The sequence below is a fragment of the Equus przewalskii genome, chromosome 2, assembly GCF_037783145.1.
Source record: "Equus przewalskii isolate Varuska chromosome 2, EquPr2, whole genome shotgun sequence".
Taxonomy (NCBI): Eukaryota; Metazoa; Chordata; class Mammalia; order Perissodactyla; family Equidae; genus Equus; species Equus przewalskii.
In genome coordinates this window covers 69,395,940-69,416,577 of record NC_091832.1, presented here as the reverse complement: position 1 = coordinate 69,416,577, position 20,638 = coordinate 69,395,940, and the positions used below count along the sequence as shown (strand labels likewise).

At 36.7% G+C, this 20,638-nt stretch overlaps 1 long non-coding RNA gene across 2 annotated transcripts in view; it reads right to left on the bottom strand.

Annotated features, from left to right (window-relative positions):
* LOC103562882 (uncharacterized) overlaps positions 1 to 20,638 on the bottom strand; it is a 38,852-nt gene that overhangs the window by 8,384 nt on the left and 9,830 nt on the right. The window contains exons 2-3 of one of the 2 annotated variants that reach the window (XR_011536901.1): positions 18,117 to 18,228; positions 12,899 to 14,286 (exon numbers count right to left, since the gene is read on the bottom strand). This is a non-coding gene — a long non-coding RNA (uncharacterized lncRNA). The remainder of the gene's footprint in view (positions 1 to 12,898; positions 14,287 to 18,116; positions 18,229 to 20,638) is intronic. The other variant, XR_011536902.1, reaches the window with a different exon arrangement.

Below are 20,638 nucleotides of genomic sequence, written 5' to 3'. Positions count from 1 at the left end.
TGTGCATTCAATGTCCAAGCCTATCAGCACACTGCTCTGGGGCAAAGGGGAGGCTGGCTTACAGCAGCCAGCATGGGTCTGTGAGATTGGGAGACAGCACACAAACCTTAAACTTTTCACCTAGAAGGGAAGAAGAGGAATGGAGTGTGCACATCACAGAAAAGGTTTGAGCGGTTCCCAGAATCTCTAGCTGGTCTTCTTAGTAAAGGTCTTTACCTGATGAAACCAATCTGTAAAGCCTGGAAGAGGTGGCTGCTGCTTCAAATAGGCAGACACCAATACAAAGCCACAAGGAACATGAAGAATCAGGGAAATGTGACACTACCAAAAGAACAAAAGAAATCTCCAGTAACTCACTATAAAAAAATGGAGATCTATGAATTGCCTGACAAAGAATTCAAAGTAATTGTCCTAAAGAAGCTCAGAGAACTATAAGAGACATAAATAGATAACTAAACAAAATCAGGAAAACAATACATAAAAACATGAAACTATCAACAAAGAGGTAGAAACTATAAAAACCTACCAAACAGAAATTCTGGAGCTGAATAAAACAATAATTGAATTGAAAAATTTTAAGCTTCAACATAACACTTGATCAAGCAGAAAAAAGAAAGAGCAAACTCAAAGGCATGCCAGTGGAAATTATCAAGTCAGAGGAGTAGAAGAAAAAAGAATGAAACAGAGTAAAGAAAGCCTATGGGACTTATGGGACATGATCAAGTAAACCAATATATGCATCAAGGGATAAAGCTGATTTAAAAATTAATGGCTGAAAATTTTCCAAATCTGAGGGAGGAAAAGGACATCCAGATTCATGAAACCAAAAAGACCAAAATAGGAAAAACCTAAACAAGTCTATACTGAGGCACATTATAATCAAATTGTCAAAAGTCAAATACAGAGAATTTTGAAAGCAGCAAGAGAAAAATGCCTAGTCATGTACAAGGAAGCCCCCATAAGACTATGAGCAGTAACCTTGTAGGGCAAAAGGAAGTGGGATGATATATTCAAAGTGCTGAAAGAAAAGAACTGTCAATCAAAAATACTATGCCCTGCAAAAGTGTCCTTCAAAAAATGAAGGAGACATAAAGCCATTCACAGACAAACAAAATCTGGGGGAGTATGTCACCACTAGACCTGCTTTACAATAATGCCATAGGGAGTTCTTCAAGCTGAAATAAAAAGATGCTAATTAGTAACATGAAAACACAAAAGTATAAAGGTACATATATAAACAAATATAGAACACTGTGATACTGTAATAATGGTGTGTAAATCACTTTTAATTTTAGTATAAAAGTTATAAGACAAAAATATTAAGAATTACTATGACTATAAACATTTGTTAATGGATTCACAATATAAAAAGATGCAAATTGTGTTATCAATAACAAAATGTTTGTGGGGAGAAGCAAAAGTATAGAGCTTTTGTATGTGAGTTGAGTCAAACTGTTATTGGTTTAAAATAGACTGTTATAAATATAAGATGTTTTATGTAATCCTCATGATAAACATAGATATATAGATAGATAGATAGATATACATATATAAAAGATATACAAAAGAAAAAGAGAAAGGGATTAAATAACATCATTACAAAAACATCAACAAAACACAATGGAAGATAAGAAAGAACTACAAACCAGATGGAAAAGAATTAACAAAATGACAATAGTAAGTCTTTTCCTATCAATAATTACTTTAAACATAAATGGACTAAATCTCCAATCAAAAGACATAGAGTGGACAAATGGATAATAAAACAAGACCAAATTATATCCTGTCTATGAGAGATTCACTTTTACATTTAAAGACACACATAGGCTGAAAGTGAAAGGATGGAAAAAGATATTCCATGTAAATGGTAACCAAAAGAGAGCAGGAGTGGCTCTATTTATATCAGACAAAATAGGCTTTAAGTCAAATACTGTCACATGAGATAAGGAAGGATATTATATAAAGATAAAAGATATATATATCTTCTAATTCATCAAATAGATATAATAATTATAAGTATATATGGACTCAATGTCAGAGCAGGTAAATATATAAAGCAAATATTAACAAAATTGAAGGAAGAAATAGACAGCAATACAATAATAGTAGGTTATTTTAATACTTCAGTTTCAACAATGGATAGGACATCCAGAAAGAAAATAAAAATGGAAACAGCAGACTTGAATGACACTATAGACCAAATGAACCTAACAGAACACCACTCAACAGCAACAGAATATGCATTTTTCCTAAGTACACATGGGAAATTTTCCAGCATAGGCCATATGTCAGGCCACAAAACAAATCTTAGCAAATATAAGAAGACTGAAATCATACCAAATATCTTTTCTGACCACAATGGTATAAAACTAGAAATCAGTAACAGAAGGAAAATTGGAAAATTCACAAATATGTGAAAATTAAACAACACATTCTCAAACAACCAGTGGATCCAAGAAGAAATCAAAAGGAGAATCACAAAATATCTTGAGACATATGAAAATGAAAAAACAATAGATCAAAATTTAGGAGATGTGGCAAAGGCAGTACTCAGAAGGAAATTTATAGCAATAAATGCCTACATTAAAAAAGGAGGACAATCTTGAATAAACAACCTGAACTTATACTTCAAGGAACCATAAAAAGAAGAACAAACTAAGCCCAAAGTTAGCATAAGGAAGGAAATAATAAAGATGAGATCAGAAATAGAACAGAGATTAGGAGAACAATAGAAAAAAAATCAACAAAACTAAGACATGGTTTTTTGAAAAGACAGAAAAATTGACAAGGGGCTGGCCCCATGGCCTAGTGTGACCTAGTGTGGCCTAGTGGTTAAGTTCAGTGTGCTCTGCTTCAGTGGCCTGGGTTCACTTCCTGGGCACGGACCTACACCACTCATTAGTGGCCATGCTGTGGTGGTAACCCAGATATAAAATAGAAGAAGACTGGCATGGTAAATTCTCATATCTATGCCAGGTAAATCCTGGCATCGCTCCGGGTAAATCTTCCTCAAGCAAAAGAGGAAGGTTGGCAACAGATGTTAGCAAAGAAATATTGACAAACCTTCAGCTAGACTAAGAAAAAAAGAGAAAAGACTCAAATTAATAAAATCAGAAGTGAATCAGGAGCCATTACAGCTGATGCCACAAAAATAAAAAGGATCATAAGAGATTACTATGAACAATTATAGGCCAAAAAATTGGATAACTTAGAAGAAATGGAAAATCCCTAGATAAATATGACTTACCAAGACTGAATCACGAAGAAATAGAAAATATGAACAGACCAATAATGAGTAAAGTGATTGAGTCAGTAACCAAAACTCTTCCAACAAAGAAAAGTCCAGGACCAGATGGCAGCACTAGTGAATTCTACCCTTCATTTAAGAAAGAATTAAAGCCAATCCTTCTCAAACTCTTCAAAAAAATTGAAGAGGAGGGAACATTTCCAAACTCGTTTTATGAGGCTAGAATTATCTTGATACCAACCCAGACAGAGACACTACAAGAAAAGAAAATTACAGGCCACTATCCCTGATGATTATAGATGCAAAAGTTCTCAACAAAATCTGGCAAACTGAGTTCAACAGCACATACATCATGATCAAGTGGGATATATCCCTGGGATGCAAGGATAGTTCATTATACAAATCACTACATGTGATTTGCCACAAAACAGAATGATGCGGAAAAAAATCATATGATCATCTCAATAGACGCAGAAAAAGCACTTGATAAAATTTAACAATCTTTCATGGTAAAATCTCTCAACAAATTAGGTATAGAAGGAATTTTCCTCAGCATAATAAAAGCCATATATTATAAGTCCACTGCTGACATAACAGTCAATGGTGAAAAGCTGAAAGCATTTCTCTAAGATCAGGAACAGGGCAAGGATGCCCACTCTTGCCACTTCTATTCAATATACTACTAGAAGGCCTAGCCAGAACAATTAGGTAAGAAAAGGAAATAAGAGGTATCAAAATAAAAAAGAAAGAAGGAAAATTATCTATTTGTAGATTACATGATCCTATATGAAGAAAACCCTAAAGACTCCACAGGAAAACCAACAACTGGAGATGGTTTCAAGATGGCAGCATAGGCAGGCTCTGAACTCACCTCCTCCCACAGGCACAAGAAATTTACATCCACTCTTGGAACAATTACCCTTGAGAGAGAACTGAAAACTGGATAAAAAGAACCCCCGCAACAAAGGACTGTGCTGACTGAGGTGGAAGAGGCAGAAATTCCCTTCAGGAGAGAAGAAAGCCACCTTTAAGCAATGACACTTCATGGCCTGCTGGGAGCAATCTTAATGTGCAAAGCCTTCCCTGAAGGAGTGGGGGACTTGAAGGGAGAAGCATTACTGCTATAAGCAGCTTATGGACTCAGCACAAGCAAGATGAGAGTCATAATATCTGGCTTTGCTGGCTATTAATTACAATGGGGAATAGTCCCAGAAAAGCTATAGGATATAAGGGGAAAAAAGTCAGCTCTTAAAGGCCCATGCACAAATTCACTTGTTTCAGAAAGCAACCTAAAATCACCAGAAAGAAAACTGCACAGTCCTTTTGTGAAAGAGACTTACTTGATAGGCTCTGGGTGCATCTCACTGAGAGGTGTGGCCTCCCCAGGGACTGAGACATTGGTGGCAGCCATTATTGTGACCTAGTACAGGCGTGCTGACATACACACTGGCAGACACCATTGGAGTTCTTCCCTGGCCTGTTAACATGAAGGGGTCTGCCCCATCCACTAGAGCACCAATTTAGTCCAGCTCAGCCAGGACAGGCAGCCACCCTAGGGACTGGCTCCACCCAACAGCAAGCACTTGGGTAACTTGTGGGCCCACACAGATGGGGTGCCTGGAACCTCTGCAGCCAGGTGAGGGGGTCTGCCTCTGTAGGGCAGGGCATGCATGAGGAGCGAGTGGAATGTATGGGGTATTGGTGGAGTGTGTGGGGCCTTTGCAGGGGGGTGACTGGGTCTGCTTCAGTGGGTTGGGGTCTGCATGGGGAAGGACTGTGTTGATGGGGTGTGTGGCCCTGTGGGCAGTGGGGCTTCTCAGCTGCAGCAGACTTGTGATTCTCAAACAACCTCATAGAGGATAAATCCCACCTTCCAAATTCTGAAAGAACTAGGCACTCCCATGCCTGGGGCCAGGCTCACTCAGTTGCAATCCTGAAAGAGCTGACAACAGCCTTGCTGTTGCTAGAGGCCTACAGCAATTGTAAGCCCCTGAGCCGAGCAACCAGTCATACTGGGGGCCTACTCACTTAACAGAAAAACTGCAACAGCAATGTGCTACTAGACATTGCAGTCAACTATTCTGGGGCTCCACATGCCAAATAAAGTGACTGAAGGGCCCATAGCAGTGACACACAGCTGAGCATTATAACCAGCTGGCCAGGGGACAGCCTAGCCTCCCCAGGCACCTGCAGCAAGAATAACCCTACCACAACAGAAAGACACATGTGCCCACAAATGGGACACTCCTGGAATGTTTGGGACTGTTGACAAGATGAAGTACAGTCCTGGGCCTCATAAGGTATCTCTTACATAAGGCCACCTCTCCAAGATTGGGAGACATAGATGATCTACCTAAACACAGATATAAGCACAGAGAAAGAGGCAAAATGAGGAGACAAAGGGATATGTTCTAAGTAAGGGAACAGGACAAAACCCCAGAAAAAGAACTAAATGAAACAGAGATAAAAACTACCTGACAAAGAGTACAAACTGAGTCATAAGGATGCTCATTGATCTTGGGAAAAGAATGGATGAACTCAGTGAGAACTTCAACAAAGAATTGGAAATATAAAAAATAACCAATCAGAAATGAAGAATACAATACTGGAAATGAAAAATTCACTAGAGGGACTCAATAGCGGAGTAGATGAGACAGAAGAACAGAGCAGTTAACTGGATGAAAGACTAGAGGAACTCACCCAAGCTGAACATATAAAGGAAAAAAGAATTAAAAAGAATGAGGACAGTCTAAAGGACCTCTGGGAAAACATCAAGCACACTCATGTCTGTATTACAGGTGTCCTAGAAAGAGAAGAGAGAGACAAAGGAGCAGAGAATCTATTTGAAGAAATAATAGCTGTTCCTAACATAAGGAGGGAAACAGACATCCAGGTAAAGGAAGAACAGAGAGCACCAAACAAGATAAACCCAAAGAGCCCCACATCAAGAAACATTATAATTAAAATGTTAAGAATTAAAGATAAAGAGAGAACCCTAAAAGCGGCAAGAGAAAGGCAACAAGTGACATACAAAGGAAACCCCACAAGGCTATCAGCTGACTTCTCAGCAGAAACCTTACAGGCTAGAAAGGAGTGGCACGATATATTTAAAGTACTGAAAGGAAAAAACCTACAGCCAAGAATGCTCTACCCAGCAAGGTTGTTATTCAGAATGGAAGGAGAGATAAAGAGTTTCCTAGACAAGCAAAAACTAAAGGAGTTTATCACCAAGAAACCAGCCATACAAGAAATGCTAAGGGGACTTCTTTAAGTGGAAAAGAGAAGACCACAAATAGGAATAAGAAAATTATCAAAAAAACCCAAAAGCCAATAAAATCACTGGTAAAGGCAAATATACAGTAAAGGTAGCAGATCAATCACCAATGAAGCTAATATGAAGGCCAAACGTCAAAAGTACTAAAATTATCTATTTCCATGATAAGAGGGTAATGGATACACACACACACACACAAAAGAGGTTAGATATGATATCAAAAACATAAAACATGGGAGAAGGGGAGTAAAAGAGTAGAGCTTTTGGAAAGAGGTCAAACTAAAGAGATCATCAACTTAATATAGATTGCTATATATGTAGGTTATTATATATGAACCTCATGTAATCACAAACCAGAAACCTATGAGAAATACACAAAAAATTAAGAGAAAGGAACCCAAACATAATACTAAAGAAAGCCATCAGACCACCAAGGAAGAGAGCAAGAGCAGAAAGGAACAGGGAAGAACGACTAAAACACCCAGAAAAAAAGCAAAATACCCAGAAAAAAAGTAACAAAATGGCAATAAGTACATACTTATCAATAGCTACTTTAAATGTCAATGGACTAAATGTTCCAACCAAAAGGTATAGGGTGACTGATTGGATAAAAATCAAGACCCATATGTATGCTGCATACACACCTCAGACCTAGAGACACTCACAAACTGAAGGTGAAGGGATGGAAAAAGGTACTCCACGCAAATGGCAAAGAAAAGAAAGCTGCAGTAGAATACTTATATCAGACAAAATAGACTTTAAAACAAAAACTGTAGCAAGAGAAGCAAGAGACAAAGAAGGGCACCACATCATGATAAAAGGAACAATCCAACATGAAGATATAACACTTGTAAATATCTATGGACCCAACATAGGAGCACCTAAATATATAAAGCAACTATTAACACATATAAAGGGAGAAACAGACAGTAACACAATAATAGTAGGGGACTTTAACACTCCACATTCTGCAGGATAGATCACATGTTAGGCCACAAAACAAGTCTCACTGAATTTAAGAAGATTGAAATAATACTAAGAATCTTTTCTGACCACAGCAGTATGAAACTAGAAATCTACTATAGGAAGAAAATCAGAAAAGCCACAAAAATGTGGAGATTAAATAAAATGCTACTGAACAATGATTGGGTCAATGAAGAAAGCAAAAAATTCATGGAGACAAATGAAAATGAAAATATGACATGCCAAAATTTATGGGATATAGCAAAAATGGTTCTAAGAGGGAAGCTTACAGCAATACAGGCCCACCTTAATAAACAAGAAAAATCTCAAATAAACTAACAGTGCGCCTAAGGGAACTGGAAAAAGAAGAACAAACATGGCTCAAAATCAGTAGAAGGAAAGAAAGAATAAAAATCAGAGCAGAAATAAACAAAATAGAGACTAAAAAACAATAGAAGAAAATCAATGAAACTAAGAGATGGTTCTTTGAAAAGATGAACAAAACTGGCAAATCTTTAACTAGACTCACCAAGAAAAAAGAGAGAAGGTTCAAATAAATAAAATCAGAAATGAAAGAGGAGAAATTACAATGGACACCTCAGGAATACAAAAGATTATAAGAGAATACTATGAAAAGCTATGCCCCAACAAATTGGATAATCTAGAAGAAATGGATAAATTCTTAGAATCATACAACTTTTCAAAACAGAATCAAGAAGAAATAGAGAATTTGGATAGACCAATCACCAGTAAGGAGATCAAAAGAGTAGTCACAAACCTCCCCCATAATAAAAGTCCAGGACTGGACAGCTTTCCTGGTAAATTTTACCAAACATTCAAAGAAGACTTAGTACCTATCCTTCTCAAACTCTTCCAAAAAAATTGAAGAGGAGGGGAAGCTTCCTAACTCATTCTACAAAGCCAACATTACCCTGATACCAAAACCAGACACGGACAACAAAAAAAAACCAAAATTACAGGCCAATATCACTGATGTACATCAATGTAAAAATCCTTGACGAAATACCAGCAAATAGAATAAAACAATACATTAAAAAGATCACACATCATGATCAAGTGGGATTTACTCCAGGGATGCAGGGATGGTTCAACATCTGCAAATCAATCAATGTGATACACCACATTAACAAAACGAATAAAAATCACATGATCATCTCAACAGAGGCAGAGAAAGCAGTTGACAATATACAGCATCTGTTTATGATAAAAACTCTGAATAAAATGAGTATAGAAGAAAAGAAGCTCAACATAATAAAGGCCAGACAAACCCACAGCTAATATCATTCTCAATGGAGAAAAACTGAAAGCTATCCCTCTAAGGACAGGAACCAGGCAAGGATGCCCACTTTCACCATTCTTATTTAACATAGTATTGGAAGTCCTAGCTGAGCAATCATGCAAGGAAAAGAAATAAAAATGATCCAAAGTGGAGAGGAAGAAGTGAAAATGTCACTATTCGCGGATGACATTTTATATAGAGAAAACCCTAAAGAATCCACCAAAGCTTTTAGAAATAATAAATGAATACAGTAAAGTTGCAGGATACAAAATCAACTATAAAAATCAACTGCATTTCTATTCATTAACAATAAAGTAGCAGAAAGAGAAATTAAGAATACAGTTCCATTTACAATTGCAACAAAAAGAATAAAATACCTAGGAATAAACTTAACCAAAGAGGTGAAAGACCTGTACAATGAAAAATACAAAACATTGTTGAAAGAGATAGAAGACACAAAGAATTGGAAAGACATTTCATGCTATTGGATTGGAAGAATTAACATAGTTAAAATACTTCCTAAAGCTATCTAGAGATTCAATATAATCACTATCAAAGTTCCAACAACAATTTTCACAGAAATAGAACAAAGAATTCTAAAATTTATATGGAAGCAAAGACCTCAAATAGCCAAAGGAATCCTGAGAAAAAAGAACAAGGCGGGATGTGTCACACTGCCTGATTTCAAAATATACTACAAAGCTACAATAATCAAAACAGCATGGTACTGGCACAAAAACAGACACATGGATCAATGGAACAGAATGGAGAGCCCAGATATAAATGCATACATCTATGGACAGCTAATTTTTGAGAAGGGAGCCAAGAACCTACAATGGAGAAAGGAATGGCTCTTCAATAAGTGGTGTTGGGAAAACTGGACAGCCACAGGCAAAAGAAGAAAAGTAGACCATTATCTTACACCATACACAAAAGTCAACTAAAAATGGATTAAAGAGTTGAATATAACACCTGAAACCATGAAACTTCCAGAAGAAAATATAGGCAGCATGCTGTTCAACATTACTCTTAGCAACGTATTGTCAAGTACCACGTCTGACCAGGCAAAGGAAAGAACAGAAAAAGAAAACAAATGGTACTACATCAAACTAAAAAGCTTCTGCACAGCGAAGGAAACCATCAACAGAATGAAAAGATAACAACTGGGAGAAGATATTGACAAACCATATATCTGCCAAGGGATTAATATCCAAAATATATAAAGAAATCTTACATCTCAACAGCAAAACAACTAATAACCCAATTAAAAAATGGGTAAAAGATATAAACAGACATTCCTCCAAAGAATATATACAGATGGCCAACAGGCACATGGAAAAGATGTTCAACATCACTAAGTATCAGGGAAATGCGAATCAATACTGCAATATCACCTCACACCCATTAGAATGGCTATAATTAACAAGACAGAAATTAACAAGTGTTGGAGAATATGTGGAGAAAAGGGAACTCTCATACACTGCTGGTGGGAGTGCAAACTGGTGCAGCCACTATGGAAAACAGCATGGAGATTGCTCAAAAAATTAAGAATAGATCTACCATGTGATCCAGTTATTCTACTACTGGGTATTTATCCAAGGAACATGATAACACGAATGTGTAAAGATATACGCACCCCTATGTTCACTGCAGTATTATTCACAATAGCAAAGACTTGAAGCAATCTAAGTGCCCATCAAGGGACGAATGGATAAAGAAGATGTGGTGTATATACACACAATGGAATACTCCTCAGCCATAGGAAATGATGAAATCTGGTCGTTTGTGACAACATGGATGAACCTTGAGGTTATTACGCTAAGTGAAATAAGTCAGAGGGAAAAGTCAAATATCATATGATCTCACTCATAAACAGATGACAAAAACAACAAGAAACAAACATATAGAGATAGATATTGAATTGGTGGTTACCAGAAGGGAAGGGAGGAGGGGGGAGGGCAAAAGCAGTGATCAGGCACATGTGTATGGTGATGGATTTTAATCAGTTTTTGGGTGGTGACATGATATAATCTACACAGAACTCAAAATATAATGATGTACACCTGAAATTTATATAACGTTATAAACCCATGTTACTGCAATAAAACATCGCAATCCAAAAAAACAAAACAAAACAAAACAAAACAAAAAACAAAAGGAAAAGAAAACCAAGAATTGTTAGAATTAACAAGCAAATTCAATAAAGTTGCAGGACACAAATAATCAACACACAAAAATCAGTTGCATTTCCATACACTACCAATGAACCTTTCAAAAAGGAAATTAAGAAAACAATCTTATATACAATAGCATCAAAGAATAAAATACTTAGGAATAAACTTAACCAAGGAAGTGAAAGACTTGGACACTGAAAAGTACAAAACATTGATGAAAGAAATTAAAGGAGACACAAATAAATAGAAAGACATCCCGTGTTCATGGATTGGCAGACTTAATATTGTTAAAATGCCCATACTAACCAAAGCGATTTATAGATTCAATGTTATCTCCATCAAACTCCAAATGGCATTTTTTCCACAGAAATAGAAAAACCAATACTAAAATTTATATGGAACCACAAAACCTCGGAATAGCCCAAACAACCTTGGGAAAGAAGAAAGCTGGAGACATTCCACTTCCTGATTTCAAAGTATATTACAATGCTTACAGTAATTAAAACAGCATGGCACTGGTATAAAGACATACATACAGACCAATGTAACAGAATAGAGAGCTCAGAAATCAATCCGCACACATAGTCAACTGATCAACAAGGGTGCCAAAACTACACAATGGGGAAAGGACAGTTTCTTCAGCAAATGGTGTTGGGAAAACTGGACATCCACAAACAACAAAATGAAATTGCATTGTTATCTTACACCATACACAAACATCAACTCAAAATGGGTTAAAGATGTAACGTAAAATCTAAAACTATAAAGCTTCTAGAATAAAATATAGGAGAAAATCTTCTTGACATTGGTCTCAGCAATGATTTCTTGGAGATGACACAAAAAGCACAGGCAACAAAAGCAAAAATAGACAAGTGGAACTACATCAAACTAAAAAGCTTATGTCATAGCAAAGGAAACAATCAACAGAGTGAAAAGTGAACATACAGAATGGGAGAAAATATTTGCAAACCGTATATCTGGTAAGGGGTTAATTTCCAAAGTATATAAGGAACTCCTACAATTCAATAGCAAAAAACAACCTGATTACAACATGGGCAATGAACTTGAAGAGATATTTCTCCAAAGAAGATTTACAAATGGCCAAAAAGGCATATGAATAGGTGCTCAACATCACCAATTATTAGGGAAATTCAAATCAAAACTACAAGCTATCACCTCACACTTGTTAGGATGTCTATCATCATAAAAAGAAAAGATAAGAGTAGGCATGGATGTGGAGAAATTGGAACCCTTGTATACTGTTCATGGGAATGTAAAATAATGTAGCAGCTATGGGAAAATTTGTGGAGGTTCCTCAAAAAATTACAATGACAACTACCATATGGTCCAGCAATCTCCCTTTTGGTATACATCCAAAAGAACTGAAATCAGGATCTTGAAGATATATCTTCACTCCCATGTTTGCTGCAGCATTATTCACAGTAGCCAAGATATGGAAACAACCCAAGTGCTCATCAACACATGGATGGATAAAGAAAATGTGGCATATACATACAGTGAATATTACTCAACCTTAAAAAAGAAAGAAATGCTGCTATTTACGACAACATGGATGAACCTAGAGGACATTACGCCAAATGAAATGACCTAGTTAAAGAAGGGCAATTACTTCATGATTCCTCTTATATGAGGCATCGAAAGTAGTCCAATTCATTGAAGTAGCGAATACAACAGTGGTTGCCAGGGGCTGCAGGGGAAAGAAATGTGGAGTTATTGTTCAATGAGCATGTTTCAGTTATGCTAGATGAATAAATTCCAGAGATCTGCTGTACAATAGAGTGCCTAGGGTTAACAATACAGTATTGCGCACTTAAAATTTGTTAAGGGGTCTAACTCAAGTTAAATGTTCTTACCACCAAAAATAAAACGAAACAGAGGGACACGAGGAAACTCTGGAATGTGTTAGATATGTCTATTACCTTGATTGTAGTGATGGTATCACGGGTGTTTCCATATGTCCAAACTCATCAAATTGTACACATTAAATATGTGCAGTTCTTTGTATATCAATTATACCTCTGTAAAGATGCTAAAAAAGAAATTCTGTTATGATGCTACAAAGAAATTCTGTCTAAAATAATCAAATACCTAACTGTGGAAATGTATTTAAAAGTAGTAGCAATGTTCCTTTAAATTTAATGCTGACCACAATGCTTTGTAATTTTCCTTTCAAAAACTGGATTTTCCCAGCATGACACCCAGTGCTGGCATCAGTAAGAGACACTTAAAAACACTCATGCCAAGGAGTTAACAGGAAATATCTTGGCAAATTCAGAGTCAAAAGGAAAGCACAAAATTGTCAGAACACATATCGTGTTTCTCAGAATTATCTGTATCATGTTGGAAGTTTTTATACGGAAGTGTGTGTTGACACAAATGATTAAGGCCAGGATTCCTACAATTGACAGGAAAATGACCTGTAAATAATGACCTGTGATGGACTTGTCATATAGTCATTAAGTGAAATATTCTAGTACCAGTTTCCTCCCTTTGGTGTCCCAGTTTCCGGCTTCTGTGAAGTACTTTTCCTCTGCAAAGATCACTCATTTTATCTGAGACCATCAAGTTTTCTTTGGGCTTTATCAAGTGATAATTTCATTCTCTCTCTTAGTAGATAACAATATCAAATAGAGTTTCACAAGTCTTTTTGGAACACATTTTGCTTGCACAGAAATTTTCTCTGGAGAGCTTCTTATTTCTCTTTGTATATAAAAAACAAAATGAAATGCTTGAAATGTTGAAAGTTTAGAATTTCTTCCATTTAAGATGAAGAATTAATTCTTATAAATCATTAAGCAACCAGTGTGCCATTATTTTACGTAACACAGAATCTGTATTTTTTTATTAAGTTAATAAAGTTCAATATAATTCCTTGGGAAATGATATTCAGAAACAAGCAAACGAGTTAAATATTAAAATTCCATTATTTTACCATATATATAATCCAATGTAAATTTCTGGAAAAATTATTTTATTAACTGAACACTGGATCAAAGCTTCTCCAACTGAGGAATATAACTCTTAAGGCTTGCAGAAGACTAGTAGTGGGGACAGTGAATGAAACTGTAGTGCTCTTTCAGTTTTGAGAGGCTCCAGCAGGGCTCCCTTCTTTGTCGTTTCTCCTTCTCAACCCAAGGAGCACTCTGCGACCAGTGGTCTACTCTTTTTCCGTCCTTCTTTCCTTCCTCCTTTTCTTCTTTTCTTCCTTCCTTTCCTTCAAGTTGATGGTTGGGGGATTACAGTGGAAAAGTAATATGTGACAAGCGCTTTCTTCTAAACCCACAAGTAAGACACATGTATTCAGGCACTAATAGGAAAAGAAAAATGGAGAATTTGAAACCATGTCACAATGGCCATATTATATTAAATCAACGTATGATGTGATAAAAGCTAACATGTAATTAAGGCTGAGAAATGCTTACAGAAATCACTCCATCACCAAACAGAGGTGAGGATTCCATCACCAAACAGAAAAAATTCAATACCCTGCAAATTGCATATTCAAGGATTCACTGTGTTGCTCTTTCTAAATGCTAATATTGGGATAACATTTTTTAGAACACAAAATGACCACTTTTAAGACCCCTATGTAAATAGTCTCACATTAAATGATATCTAAGAAAGAAATAACATGTTGGTTTTCTACAAATGTTTGGAGGTGCAGAGATAAAAGGCAACCTCTCATTTTATAGATAGTAAAAGTGAATTTGAGAGAGTTTAGGGCAAATGTGACTTCCCTATTTTCACATGACCCAAAACAAAACTGGTCTCTAAATGAGTGAGATTCTGATATAATATGATATATGTCCTGTAAGGCAATTCTAATTATGAGACCAGGATTAAGATTCCTTGGAATTGGCAATTTCTGTTCTCTCTCTGCCATCCTCCTGCACTCTCTTTGGACTGAACAAGTATCAATCAACACTGCTGTGTGGTTTACTCTAGAGGCCGGTGAATATGAAAAGAGAAATAAGTCACAACTCCACCCTTTAAAAAACTTCACAATCATGATGGAGAGACAGGACATGAAAAAAGTAAAGGATAAATGCAATACTAGGCAGTCAAGTCCGTTCCCTTTCAGCTTAATCCTCATTGGGGTCTCTCTTTCCAATATCTTCAGCCCTTGAACCATTCTCATCAAAGCTGAATGAAAACTGGTGTAAAGCACCTCTTTGACTTTACCTTTTCTCTGTTGAGACCATCAATGGGTGTCCCTTCAGAAAGAACCTACAACTACTTATCAGGTAAGCAGCACTTAACACAGCATGAACCATCCCTCTACCCAGCCTCCAAATTACTTTTCCAACCTTAGGTCTAATACGTCTATATTAAAAAATTTGCTTCCATGCTCCTGTTCACACCATGCTATGTTGGATCCCCTATCTTCATCTTGTCTATCAAAATTCTGCCATCACCTATGGCCTAGGTTGAATACTACCTTTTTCATAAAGCTTTTCTTGCTTTATGGAGTTGGGAGTGATCTTCTGGTGCCTAGAACATCTTTAGAAACATGGTTATATTGTTCTTGAGGCACTTAACACGTTCACCCTTGAACTATAGTTTCTCCTAATAGTGTATGTTCACTGAGAACTGGAAATATCAACCTCTGACTCAGCCATATTATTTAGAAAAATAGTTAGTACAGCTTTTGTCATAGGCAATCTCAAGAACTAATATAAAAAATACTAGTTAAGAAGGAATTTATCATTTATCTGGCCCAGCTTCCCACTCAAAAAAGGAGAAGCAAAAAGAGACTTGGTTTTAGTTTTGAATAGTTATAATCAAAGACAATCTTTGCAGCATTAGAGTAAGCAAAAATTTCTTAGGAGAAAAATTTTGTTTTTTAAAGATTGCCACCTGAGCTAACAACTGTGGCCAATCATCTTATTTTATTTTTCCTGCTTTTTCTCCCCAAGTCCCCCCGGTACATAGTTGTATATTTTAGCTGTGGATTCTTCTAGCTGTGGCATGTGGGATGCTGCCTCAGCATGGCCTGATGAGCGGTGCCATGTCCACACCCAGGATCCGAACCGGTGAAACCCCAGGTCGCTGAAGCGGAGCACGTGAACCTAACACTCAGCCACAGGGCCAGCCCCAGAAGATTTTTTTTTTTCAATTAGACTCAATTAAAAGTAAAAATACTTGTTCTGCAAGAAACTCTACTAAGAAAATGTAAAGTCAAGCCACAGGCTGAAAGAAATATTCACAACAATTTAACAAGATGACCAAAAAGCTGGGGGGGTTGGGGGAGAAGGGATTTGAACAAACACTTCACACAAAGACATACAAATGGCTTAATAAGCTCAGACACAGAAGTTGAACTTCTTTAGTCATCAGGGAAATGCAAATTAAAACCATCATAAGATACTACTACATACTCATTAAACTAGCTAAAATTAACAAAACAACAATACAACAAAAAAACAATAATACTGACAATACCATCTGTGTTGAGTATGTGTAGCAATTGAGACTCATATGCTATTAGTGGGGGTGGAAAATGGTAAACCTCTTTGGAAAACAGTTTGGTGATTTCTTTTTTTTTTTAAGTGTGGTGGTGGGATTTTATTGAAGTGACACACAATACTCCTTTTTTTTTGGTTGGTGAGGAAGATTGGCCCTGAGATAACATCTGTTGCCTATCTTCCTCCTTTTGCTTGACAAAGATTGTTGCTGAGCTAATAGCTGTGCTCATCTTCCTCTATTTTGCATGTGGGATGCCACCACAGCATGGCTTGATGAGCAGTATGTAGGTCTGAGCCCCCGATCTGAACTTGTGAACCCAGGGCTGCTGAAGCACAGCATGTGAACTTAACCACTACACGACTAGGTGGGCCCTGGGTTTGGTAATTTCTTATAGTTAAATACATACTTTTTGTATGGATTCATTAATTTCACTCTTGGGTATTTACTCAAGAAAAAATGAAAATATATGCCCACAAAAAGACTTACAGATGAAAGTTTATAGCAAATTTACTCATAATAGTCCCAATCTAAAAACAACCCAAACAGGTAAATAGATAAGCAAATCATGAAATATTCATACATTGGAATACTACTCAACAAAAAAAGAAACAAACTACTGATACATGCAATAAGATAGATGAATCCCCAAACATCAACCTGAGCGAGAAGAGTTAGACAGAAAAGAACATGTAGTGGACAACTCCATTCTATAGTGGCACGCGTGGTTGCCATGGCGACAGTGGAGAGGGCATTAACAGCAAAAGGGCTTGAAGAACTTTTTGGTGTGATGGGAATGCCCTATATCCTGAGTGTTGAACTCTCATGACTTCACAGTAAAAGAAAAAAGACCAAATGTGCCTCTACAAAGGGTAGATGCTTCCCCTTGGAAGTCTACTTATTTATACACTAATAAATTACTTACGAAATATGTCCCATTATTTCAACTTAATTTTAAATATATTGAATTAGTGAAACTTTGTTATATAAACTTAGCGTAGCTTTTGCCTAATTGCAACAGAGCTGACCATGAAAGAGAAATGAAATTTTACAGTTCATTTTCCTAAACTCTTGGGGCCAAATGTGTTTTGGGATCCAGAATTCTTTGAATTATAGAATAGTGACGTGGTGCATATACCATATTACACACCAGCCGCAGCATCCTTTAGTTAAAATGTTAATATTCCTCGTGTGAAACACATGGAAATTCATACCAAGTAAGTTAAAGACCATATATAGCCTCATGTCATTTTTAGGACATGCTTTTGAGCCAAATGAGTTCTAGTACCACACTCCTCTAAAATTTTCAGTTTCTAAAGATTTTTGGATTTTGGAATTGTAGGTAATGTACTGTGGACCTGTAGTTCAATTTACCAATAATTATTAAAATGCCCTAACAGGGGTCAGCCCCACAGCCAAGTGGTTAAAGTTCCGCATGTTCTGCTTTGGCGGCCCAGGTTTGTGGGTTCGGATCCCAGGTATGGACCTACTCCGCTCATCAGCCATGCTATGGAGGCATCCCACATACACAATAGAGGAAGACTGGCACAGATGTTAGCTCAGGGCTAATCTTCCTCAAGCAAAAAAGAGGAGAATTGGCAATGGATGTTAGGTCAGGGCAAATCTTTCTCTCTCACACACACACACACAAAAGACAACAAAGAACATGCTTACTGTGTTTCAAGGTTATATAAGTTGCTGTGATGAACTGGTACCTCTGTCAAGTATAGGAATCTTGGCCAACATTAGATTCATGGCCCTGTTCTTTGAGCGTGGAAATATAATCCTGGCCAAAGATAAAGTTTCTGGTTTTAGTGGACTGACTTTGAGAATAAAGTAACATTTTTTATTTGTATGAAACATCCTTCTACTATTTATCTTCATTTTAAAATTTATAGCAATGTCAAAAAACTACAAGAAATGAAGGATCCTTCTGCAGAAAATACAATTTTCTCCACTAAAATGGATAAACAAAAAGCTCAACATGGAATCGAAGACATACAATATTAAATTTTTTGTTAGAATCATTGCATAGTTCTCATTCAACCGGGCCTGATTTCTTCTATGTCCTGGCCAGTGTTTATTGTAGTCTGTGTTTGTGTGTGTACACACACATTTGCCTCCATTCCTAAGGAAACACTGGTAAACATGATATGGCATGGAGGTAATGTGACATAGCACAAAGAGCATGGGGATGGGAGTTAGCAAACCTGGTCTTAAATTCCAGGTCTTTGCTTAAAAACCTTATGACTGCAGATAACTTAGCTTTTCTGAACCTAAGTTTTATCATGTGTAGTCTGAGAGCTGTATATGGAACTTTTCAGGATTGTTTTTAGGATAATGCGAGATACCGTCAATCCTCTAACACAGAGTAGGCACTTGATAAGTGGTAATTATAATAATGTTTATTACAGTATTATTAAAACCTTAACAAACAACTCTATGATTGATTGAAAAGGGAAGTGTAATTGTGTTAGAGATCAGCTTAAAACCTCACCTTGTGAAATGTTATTCTGCTTCTCCCTACAAAACTATTACATATTGTCACCCCTGGAATTTGGCAAGAGCTATATTTGATAGTGTTTGATGAAACTGCACACTCTCTACTGTTTTATAACATGCCCTAAAAAGCCCGTGGTCAGGAATTACAATCCAACTAGTATAAAAAGTTTCAGAATTCTAGGAGAACAGGAAAAAAGTTTTTCACTCAATAGGAAAGATGTAAATTATAACTGGACATCACTAAAAAATTAAAGCTCTGATTGAATTTTGACATAATGAATGAGATTTAATTCATTTTAAGAAAGTTTGGCTATATTATCTGATGATGCAAGGGAGGGAGGGTGTTTTATTGTAAAATGTCAAGTAGGAACAATCAACTAGAGCCCAGTAAGCCATTTATTCTTGAAATAATTCTTTCAGATTGATTACTTAAGTATCAAATGCAGTCAAGCAATTGACTTATTCCTCTTTTATTTATCTATTTACTTTTTCACTACTTAGTTCTTATGGGAGAGCCTATCCAGGTCATCATAACACAAATGAAAACAACTGATAATGGAAAGAATGCTAATTGGTTTCCTCTCTCTCTTATCAGTGATCTGTACACAAACTGACGCTTCCACATTCTTCCTCTTGTTTGTATCCAACCTCTCTATATATGTAGACTTCAAAATTTTTTGGAAGTCATCATGAACTAACAAAGCAGTGCACAGCATTGATAAGCTATATTGAGTAGTAGACAGTACAATTAACTCGGACTAGAAATAGTGTATTTACAGTCATTGGATCAAATATTTATTGAACGAGCATGAAGCCAAGTGCTTAGGATAAAAGCTAAGGATAAAAAGACAAGACTCAGTTTTTGCCCTTTGAGAACCCAGAGTTAAATAGGGGAAACCTGTAAATAAACAAATGCAACCCAGAATGGTACATGCAATAACAGATTGTAGTCAAAGTTATAAACATTTAGGGAAATAATAAACATGCTGGGCCAGCAGAGACAGGGCCATTGCACCACTCAAAGCTCTGTGTTCTGCTCTGAGACTTCCGTGGCCAAACCAACATGGCTTCAAGCCCTTGGGTGAGCAAGGAACTGTCTATGAGTCCCACAATTCCACCTCCTTCAAAGAGACTGTCAGGACAAAATTCATGAATCCCCAGGCCTTTAATTTTAGCTTAAATTAGTCAATGCCCAAAGTCTTAGTGACTTCTTTAAAAAAATAGTATAATCTGTTGCAAAAAAAATATTTTGCAATAGATGATTCTGTTTACCTTCCTAAGACAACTTCGCCCAGCCCATCTGCCTTCTTCTTTCTTCCCCTCATATAACAATGCCCTTGAAAAGGTCTATTCCACAATGTAAAAATTCCTCTATACCATCAACTTCTGTTTAGAATATTCCTTCCATCTCTGCCTCAACTGGACCCTGACTCTCTTGAGAAACCAATTTCACCTGTAGGCTTTAAGAAGCGGCTTTTATTTTTCTGTCACCTCCATATACTAAGCATCAAGCTGTAAGCTTAGCAGATTTCAGACATTTGCTTTCTCAGTGTCCAGTGAGCACTCCTACTGCTGTCAAGCTTGCCTCAGTCATACCATTCACTCTCATCCCTTATAGGTGGCACCTCCCAACCACTCAACAACCCCACCTCTTTCACTGAAGGTCTTGACACCTAAGTTACAGATAGGCTTCC